This window comes from Meles meles, chromosome 6 (assembly GCF_922984935.1).
Source record: "Meles meles chromosome 6, mMelMel3.1 paternal haplotype, whole genome shotgun sequence".
Taxonomy (NCBI): domain Eukaryota; kingdom Metazoa; phylum Chordata; class Mammalia; order Carnivora; family Mustelidae; genus Meles; species Meles meles.
In genome coordinates, this window is record NC_060071.1 from 64,049,144 (window position 1) to 64,059,166 (window position 10,023).

At 50.8% G+C, this 10,023-nt stretch overlaps 1 long non-coding RNA gene across 1 annotated transcript; it reads left to right on the forward strand.

The window, feature by feature from the left end:
- Positions 1-3,300: 3,300 nt before the first annotated feature.
- Positions 3,301-9,171, forward strand: LOC123943430. Its single transcript, XR_006818639.1, has 4 exons — positions 3,301-3,402; positions 5,935-5,982; positions 7,105-7,112; positions 8,819-9,171. It is a non-coding gene; the product is annotated as an uncharacterized LOC123943430 (long non-coding RNA).
- Positions 9,172-10,023: the final 852 nt, after the last annotated feature.

The following is a 10,023-nucleotide window of genomic DNA, read 5'->3' on the forward strand; positions in this document are numbered from 1 at the left end:
TCTCTCTAAAAAAAACAAAAACAAAAACAAAAACAAAAACAAAAACAAAAAACGAACACCATTCACTTACATACAACCCTGCCAATGGCCTTATACCTGTGATGTCGTTTGGTCTCATCCATCTTTGAAATGTGTGAATTAACTAGGGCAGGTGTTGTTAGCTTCTTTTTGGAGATCAGTGTCAGTGACTCACCCAGTAGGCTCTGTGGTGAGGTGGGGTGTCCCCACAGCACCTACGCTGCCTCATGGAGGCTGACGTCCAGCCCTGTGTACTCTCTCCAGCCCACGCCCAAAACCAGCTACCTTTGCCCTGTTGCCATGAGAAACTCATCCACCCAGAACTGTGTAAAGACGCCTGGCTCTCTGGCCTCCCTCCCTGACTCACAGAGCAGCCCAGGAGCAGGGCGGCGCCTTGCTCGTGGGCTCTGCTGGCAGGGATTGGGGGTCACAGAGACTGACCCCTGATCTTCTCCACTTACGACTTTCTGGCAGGGAAGACCACCTCTCTCAGCCAGACAGTAAGTCCAGCCACGAGGTGAGCATTCACCATCTCTAAGGCATGTCCCCAGGGAAAGAGGGGACACACCCATGGTTGAGGCTCTGCTCACCCACATCTTAAGTCTGGGCAGGGGAGAATCCACACACATGATACTCTCTTGTAAATTCACCCTGCAGTGTGCACCACTGCTATGGGCATCATCACCTGCTGCAGCAACCGCCCCATCCCGCCCCTCCCCGGCCCCAGTCACCACATCTGTCCTAGCTTCTCTGTCCACCGCATCAACACAGGTCCACCTGCTCTGCCCAAAGCCTCCTTGTCTCCCACAACCTGCCTGTAGGACTGGGAACCGAGTTCAGACCCTGACTCTGGAGATGGTGAGACAGGAACCTGGAGCCCAGGCCATTGGGACCCCATGGCACTCCTCAGCCCTACAGCCCCACTGCCCCCTTTGGGGGTCCCTGAGGACGCAGACCTTCTCCCTTCAGCCTCCTGCCAAAGGCTGGGGGTGGAGGTGGGGAATCATGCCACCAGGGTCCCCGAGGGGGAAAAGGAGGATTCCCAGAAGAGGAGGGCTTACAGGGCTGCGGAGGTCAGGGACATGGGTAGATACGGGTGGTGCCATTCCATTCCCGCGGTGTGGGCTGGAGGGTGGGAAGCTGCAGGCACCACACCTCTGTCAGCTTCCTGGGACTTGGGCTGCCCTCTGTGTCCTGATGCGCTGAAGGCGCACAATTGTGTGTATAACGCCCCACCTTCTCATGACCCAAAGCCCTTTGCCCACAAAGTTACCAGAGCAGGCTGGAATTTTTCTGAAGAGCATTCCTGAAAGAAAAGGCAAAGTTAAGGAGAAGAGGCTGAGGCTCCAGGTCCGGGGGTCCTGACTGGGACTAACTGCACACTGGCTGGGTGACCTCAGGCAAGTTTCTTAACTTCTCTGAGTCCTGGCTTCTTTTATCTATAAAGAAGGGAGAAATAATACCACCTTTCTCCGAGAATCTGTATGAGATCATTGATAGTATAAAAGCACCTGATACAGGAATAATTTCCTATCCACCATGGAAATAAAGGAGAATCACTTTTTTCCTTCTCTCCATTTTTCAAACCATTTTATTTTATTTTTTAAGATTTATGTATTGATGAGAGAGAGTGCGTATGCGTGGTGGGGGGCAGAGGGAGAGATACTCAGACTCCTTGCTGAGGGCAGAGCCCACCGTGGGACTTGATCTCAAGACCGTGAGATCATGACCTGAGCCGAGATCGAGAGTAACCAACTGAGCCACCCAGGCGCCCCCGAATCATTTTCTGATGTGGCTATGTTACTTCTATTTTTACAGCTCTTAACAGAGACCAAATTGACATACCATAAACTGCACAAATTGTGCAATTTGTTATGGGCCATGTGTATACTCCGTGAAACTATCACCACAATCAAGATAATGAACATATCCATCAAACCCCAGAGTATCCTCATGTCCCTTCTAATGGCTTCTTTTTTAAAAAAGATTTATTTATTTATTTGAGAGAGTGTGCACGCGCCCAAGCGCTTGCCCAGTGGGCAGAGAGAGAGAAAGTCCCAACCAGACTCCGTGCTACCCGCAGACCCCCATGGGGAGCTCCATCTTATGACCTTGAGATCACAACCTGAGCTGAGACCAAGTCGCTTAACTGAGTGAGCCACCCAGGCCCCTCTAAGGGCTTCTTCTACCTCCTCCCAATTCCTACCCCCGCTATCCCCAGGCAACCACTGATCTGCTGGCATTAGTTCACATTATAGAATTTTATAAAATTTTAGACTTTTCTAGACATAACAATACATTTCTTGCTTCCTTCACTCCGCACAGTGATTTTTGAGATGCCTGCATGTCTTGGCGCACATCCGCAGCTCATCCCTTCTTATTGCCAAGTGCTGGTCCGTTCCATAAACATGCCCCACACATTTATCCACTGGGCCTATTGGTAGACATTTGAGAAATTTCCAGTTTCCAATTTCAGCTATTGCAAACAAACCTACTATGAACATTCAAGTAGAATCCTTCCTGAGAGAGCGTCTGGGTGGCTCAGTGGGTTAAAGCCTCTGCCTTGGGTTAAAGCCTCTGCCTTCGGCTCAGGTCATGATCCTGGGATCCTGGAATCAAGCCCCACATCGGGCTCTCTGCTCAGCGGGGAGCCTGCTTCCTCCTTTCTCTGCCTGACTCTCTGCCTGCCTCTCTGCCTACTTGTAATCTCTGTCTGTCAAATAAATAAATAAATAAAACTTAAAAAAAAAAAAAAATCCTTCCTGAGGACCGGTTTTCATTTCTCTCCGCATGTTTTTTTTTTTTTTTTTAAATCAGGTATGTTACTTTTTTTTAAAGCTAATTAAATGCAGCTCAGGTGCAACCAGTCCATCCAGGCTCTTTACCAGAAGACCTGGCAACAGTGGCTGTTTTAACTTCTCTGCTTTGTCTCGCGTGCTTCTGATTTCTCAGGGTTCTTGTTCTCCTGGATTGAAAGGGGCCAACTGAGCCCTGTTGTCTAACGGAAGGTTCAGAGGGTTAGCAGGCTTCAGTTTCGCCCAGCACTGGGAGCCCAAGAGTTGCCAAGGTTTGAGACCCTGATTGGTTCTATGGTTTCTATGGCGTCTCCTTACCAGACGGATGGGGTAAAGGGTTGTTCCCCAACCCCTTCACTTGCTCCCCCTCCCCCTCCCCACCTGCTCCCCACCCACACCCTCACCCATCAAGCTTCTGGCTGCTCTTTGCCCAGATAAAAATTAGCCCACCCTCCCTCATTCCTCCACACGCTCTGCCCATGACCCTCCTGGTGTACATGATTCATCGAGCCCCTCCCACCCTATACAAATACACCTGAGGACCCACAGAGCCTCAGACTTCCTGCAGCTCCTGGCTCTGTGCTCTCAGGTAAGGCTCTGCTGGCTGTGGACGGTGGACAGGAGGGGCTCTCTTTCCAAGTGTGTTGTGGGTCTGTCTGGTCGTGCTTTCTCTGAGTACGTGTGCATGTGTACTGAATTAGTATCCGTGCCTCTGTTTCTGCTTGTGTGGGCGTCATACATCTGAGTGACAGTCTGTGTCGCTCAGGAGCACAGTGTGGGTCTGTGGGCCATGTGTCTGTGTAACTGCATAGGCGGCCACCCCAGGACTATCCCGGGTACCTCTGTTATCATGCCAGGCAGAGTGGTCTCTCTGAGGGCTGCAGGGGAGTCAAGTGTGCGGGGATCCTGTTCAGAGGAACCTGCCTGCTAACTCTTGTCCTTCAACCTCCTTGGCCTGAACTGGGGAAAGAAAAGTCCAAGGCTCGTCTTGTTTTTTCTAATTGAGGTTTAATTGACAAAATATATTCGTTTCAAGTGCACAGCAGTTTATACTTTTTTAAAAAAAGATTTTATTTATCTGACAGAGCGCACAATCAAGGGGAGAGAGAGAGAAGCAGGCTCCCTGCTGAGCAGGGAGCCTGAGGTAGGTTGATTAGGTCAGTCACGTGACCTTGAGATCATGACCTGAGACAAAGGCAGACGCTTAACCGACTGAACCACCCAGGCACCCCAGTTTTTACCTTTTGACACCCATTTTGCACCTCCACCCACTGACCACCAAACACCAGTCAGTTTTCTGTGTCTATTAACTATGGGGCTTTTGAGGAGGTTTGGGTTTTTTTTTTTTTTAGATTCCACATATAAGTGAGAGCATATAGTATTTGTCTCTGTCTGACTTATTTCATATTAGCATATGAATGACTTATTTCATTAGCATAATGCTCTCAAGGTCCACCCAAGTTGTTGCAAGTGGCAAAATTTCCTTCTTTTTGATGGCTGAGTAATAGAACACTGTATACATGTACCATGTTTTCTTTGTTCATCCACAGAAGGACACTTCGTTGCCTCCATGTCTGGCCACTCTAAGTAATGCTGCAATGAACCTCGGGGTGCACACATCTTTTCCAATCCGTGTCTTCATTTTCTTTGAATAAATATCCAGAACTGGAATGTCTAGATGCCATGGTAGTTCTATTTTTAATTTTTAGAGGAACCTCCATGCTGTTTTCCATAGTGGCTGCACCAAGTCACATTTGTACCAAAAGCACATGATGGTTTCCTTCTCTCCACATCCTCACCAACACTTGTTATTTCTTATCTTTTTGATACTAGCTATTCTGACAGGTGTGAGGTGATAGCTCATTATAGTTTTGATTTGCATTTGATTTGATATTGAGCATCTTTTCATGTACCCGTTGGCCATCTGCACATCTTCTTTGGAAAGATGTCTATTCAGATCTGCCTCCCATTTTTTAACAGACTTGGGGTTTTTCTCCTTCTTCCAACCTAATTTAGTCCTAAGCTTCTCTTGATCACCCCCTTACCTCACCCCAGCCTCATGGATCTCTTCCAGACTCATTACTCACTAGGGGAAGGTTCAGGGGTCAGGAAGGACCATGGGCATAGCTCAGAGGCTAACCGCAACTGAACATTTGTGGTACAAGTAGAAGCCAACAAAAACGGATGACTCAAGAGGTGCAAGGGGTTAGGGCTCTTGTGTTAGGGATGTGCGTGTGTGTGCATGTGCGCGTGCGTGTGTGTGTCTGTGTGTGCTTGCGTGTTTAGCAACTATATGGGTACCAGAGTGCCCTGATGTCAGGTGTTTGGTCCTTTCGTCATAATACTAGAGTCTGACTTGGGGTCAGAAAAAAAATGAATGTATTGGGTGTGCATAGTGTCCATTCTGGGGTTGTGCATTGTGACTGATGTTCCAGCTCCAAGCGAGACAAAGCCAGCCTTGGTACCAGCGCACATCAGTAGTTCCCTCCAATGAGAGTACACCCATTGGAGAACGACAAACTGGCTCAGACCCCAAGCCTCCCACCAGCTTCCAACGTCCTGGTGGGAGGAGGTAGGAACAAGCAGCTAGGGTGCTGGAAGGCTTTCTATTCCTTTGTGCTAAATCCCACAGAGTCCCTGACAACCCCAGCCTGCTGTTCCTTGCTCTGTCTTCAAGCCTCCCTCTCCCACCTTTATGCCAGTTGTCTACGTAGGGGCAAGAATCTATGGGGACTGGGTACCATGGCCCAGCACATGGTAGGCACACATGAATGATGAACATGACTGACACTGACCAAGTGGAATTGAGTTAGTACATGACTGGGAGTCTGGGGGTGGTTCTGGGGTCAAGTGTGAGGGTGTGTTGTTCAGGGGACGGTGTATGATACTTTCATGTCTCTGTCTACCCTCCATGTGGGTGAACCCACTGTGTGCATTCACCACCCATGCCTGGCACCTACTCCATGCCCAGCTCCATACTGGGTACCAAGCTAAGCCAGAGGGAGCACTTTCATCCCTTGAAGGAGCTGTGTGTATACATCCCGGCGGGGGTGGAGTGGGGGAAGGAGGAAAGACTGAGATTTAGATTACAGCCAACTGAACTTGACCTGTTGAACCACAGGTGTTCCTTTTGTCACTCCCTGTACTTGGCCGATAAAGATGGATCCAGGTAAGTGCTGTGGCTGGGAGGCTGTGGGGTGAAGAAGGAAGGAGAGAGGTGAGGGCAGAGGCATTCGGTCAGCCATATCTACGGCATGCTGAGAATGTATGTGTGTGTGAAGGTGGTGGAGAGTTCTAAGAGGAAAGCAATCTCATATCTTGTAGAACACTTCAGAGTTTAGGAGACATGCTCATATAGCCTTCATCTCACTAGCCCTCAGGAGTAAAGCAGACAGGTGCTTCTCCCATCGTACACATACAAAATTAGGGGCCATGCTCAGGATGAGATTGTGGGGATATGGAAGATCTGGAGCCCAGAACTCAGCTCTTGGCAGCTGTGCCCTTGGCTCCCCTCAAAAGGAACAAAGGATTATCCTTGTCCTCAAGAAATTACAATCTCCCCGAGCAGATGATTCCCACCAATGGAGCACTTCAGAAGGCCCAGAACCACACCACTCAGATTGGTTGTTGCAGATTGAGCCCCATCACACCCACCGTGGGCAAAGCAGAGCGGCAGGATGGCCCAGTATAAGCATACTTTCTGCATGAAGGCACACAGAACAGAGTGAAAAAGCTATCCAAGGGGCAGGAGCCCCAAGCAAAGGCTAAGAGCTGGGGCCAGAAGATCAGAAGCAGGAACACATGAACACAAGAGGGTCTGAGCAGAGACTGGGTCAGAAAAAGTCAGATTTGGGGGAGGAGGTGGACTGGGGAGGCAGAGTGGGGACCGTCTGGAGGTAGAAGCAGAAGAGTCAGGATTTGCCGCTGTGGAGTATCTCCCTTCGTGTCATGGAATTTGGCCAAGGTCGAGAGGGCAGACAGCCAGCAGGCTGGGGATGAGAACCCATGTCCCCTGACTTCACCCCACCCTGGAGGAAGGACTCCGTCAGCTCTGTAGCAAACAGGGATACACAACTGAGCTTTGTACTGACTTCCAATTATCTGTATCTGTTGTTGAGAGAAGGAATGATGGTCAGGCAAGTGACCAGTTCTGAGGAGCCTTTGCAGGGCTTGGCGATGAGGATGGGGCAGAGTTTGGTGGCCACAAAATCTGGCCCCAGGGACAGCACAGTATCTCACTGCAGAACCAAATGACCAAAGCTACTTCTTTTTCTCCTTTTCTCTCCCACAGGTCCAAAGGTAAGAAAGCTCTCCAGCCATCTCCCTTGCTCCTCCCCACTGCCATGTCCTCCAGACCTCCAGCTCCCTCCCTTGACATTCAGGGAGTAGCCATGACCTTCCTGAAATGAAGAGTGGGGAGGAGGCTTGGCCATCAGCCCCATGGGCAGGCAGGCAGGCACCCCCTGACGTCTGCAGCCTTCTCCTCAGCTCCTCTCCTGTTTTCCCATCTGTCTCTCCCGCTTCCTCACATCCCCTCCCTGTCTCAGCTTCTCTCCTGCTGCTTCCCCGCCTGTTTCATGCTTCTCTGCTTTCCTGGCTACCTCCACAGCCTCCCTGGATGGCTGGCTTGCTCCCAAACCCCAACCACACTGCAGGGCTCCAGTGACCTGCCTCTGCCGGAGAAAGGAGGCTGCCTACCCACCTCCCCCCATGGGTTCCCACCAGCAGATGGGGCTCCTAGACCTGGAACTGGCCCCACCCCAAGGAGATTCACAGAAGGAAAGGCGGGCGGGGTGGGAAGTGGTTGTTTGCAGGCATCACTGAGGCCGAATGAGGAAGGGGCTGCTCTGATATGGTTACAGGAAGTGCCCCCCCTCAACCCTGGAATCCTACCTCTACTTTTCCCACATCAAGCCCTCACCGGGGCTTAGGGGACAGAAGCCAACTGGGGCTAGGGCCATAGCCCCACCCCTGCTCCCTCAGGGTTCCAGGCCCCCAGTGCCCCAGCACCAGGAGCAAGGTACCTGGTGTCTCCGTTCTCTTCCCTGGGCCTGTGGCAAGAGGCAAAGAAACTCCTCTGGCGCTGGGGCCTTGGGAATTGTTCCAGCAAAGACAGAAGGTTAAGCCACACTCTTTCCGGCCTCTGCTGGCTGAGGCAATACAGCCTTGATTTTACTATTTTTATTTTTCCTGGTTTCTTGAGTCTAGCACCTGCTCACGGACAGGCAGGGGCTCACGCACGCTCCCACTGTCACATATACACATGCACGCATATGCGCCTACATGTGTGTATCTGAGGGCACAGCAGGTATGTGTGCCTCTATCTGTGTACCTATGCATGGGGTGGGACCCGCCTGTGCACAGGTACACAGACATAACTCTTTGCATGTAAATAGAGCACACCCCCCTTGCACCTACACACACACACACACACACACCTTGCATATCCTCACCTGCCACCTCCTGCTTTTGTTCTCCTCCCACCCTCCAGCTACCCTACCCCTCACCCCCTGCCCCCCACCAGGGCTCCTGCATCACTGTTAACCCTGCCTCTTGTCTCCTCCTTGCTCCTGACCCTCAGGGAGCTCCCTTAGAGCCACCCCGAGCCCACCCTCACTTGTGAGTAGTCAGCCTGCAGTTTCTAGCTGGGCAAAATCTCCAATGACTCTGTAAGGGTTCCTGGGTGAGAAAAGGGAGAAGATGAGATCATTCTGCTCCTTAGCTATAGAAATAAACCGAGGTCCAGGGAGTAGGAGTCATTTCTTGGCTCAAGGAATGGAAACCAATGAATCTAGGTTCTTCCCCTTTTGTCTGCTTAGTGCTCTGGCTTTATCACTTGCTGGCCCTGTCTCCCTGCCCTCCACCACCATCCCCTGCTAGTGTCCAAGAATCCAGAATCCTCTATGACAGAAGGTGGAGGGGAGGGGAGAGGAAGAGGGAAGTTGATCTCAAGCAAGACTGGCACTGACCCCTGACTCTAACATTGTTCATTTGGCTTTCCACAGGGGCACTGCCATGGTGGTGGCCACGGCCCAGGGCACTGTCCTGGGGGAAACCACCCCCCAGGGCCCTGTGGGCACCCCCCTGGCCATGGCCCAGGACATGGTCCTGGGGGGAACCACCCCCCGGGGCCCTGTGGGCACCCCCCTGGCCATGGCCCAGGACACGGTCCTGGGGGGAACCACCCCCCAGGGCCCTGTGGACCCCCACCTGGTCCACCTCACTAAGGAAGCAGAAGAAAGAGGACACAACAATGGAGAGCTTGAGTTGGGTTGCCCTGCTGACCTGGCATGGAGCCTGAAGCAGAATCTTCTCTTCCTAATAAACAACCTCCCAGAGGCCATATTTTATTCTTAAAGAGTCTATCTTCCTTCTTATACAACTGTGTACCCAGGGGCCCTGGTCGTCTCCAGGTTCCCTAATTATAAAAATGAGTACCCATAAAGAAGATGTGGTATATATACACAATGGAATACTATGCAGCCATCAAAAGAAATGAAATCATGCCATTTGCGACGACGTGGATGGAACTAGAGCGTATCATGCTTAGTGAAATAAGTCAATCAGAGAAAGACAACTATCATATGATCTCCCTGATATGAGGACATGGAGAAGCAACATGGGGGGGTAGGGGGATAGGAGAAGAATAAATGAAACAAGATGGGATTGGGAGGGAGACAAACCATAAATGACTCTTAATCTCACAAAACAAACTGGGGGTTGCTGGGGGGAGGTGGGATTGGGAGAGGGGGAGGGGGCTATGGACATTGGGGAGGGTAAGTGCTATCGTGAGTGCTGTGAAGTGTGTAAACCTGGCGATTCACAGACCTGTACCCCTGGGGATAAAAATACATTATATGTTTATTAAAAAAAAAAAATTTGGAAGGGGAGGCGAACCGTAAGAGACTATGGACTCTGAAAAACAACCTGAGGGTTTTGAAGGGTCAGGGTGGGAGGTTGGGGGAACAGGTGGTGGGTAATGGGGAGGGCACGTTTTGCATGGAGCACTGGGTGTTGTGCAAAAAGAATGAATACGGTTACGCTGAAAAAATAAATAAAATGGAAAAAAAAAATGAGTACCCAGCCAGGCATTCTCAGAAGCTTGACTCAGTGGTGCCCATGGCACATGGTTGTATATGGTCACCGCTCCTTTCCTTTTCACTTCTGCCCTCTCCCATCAAACAGTCTCAACTGTGTCCTCACCACTTTA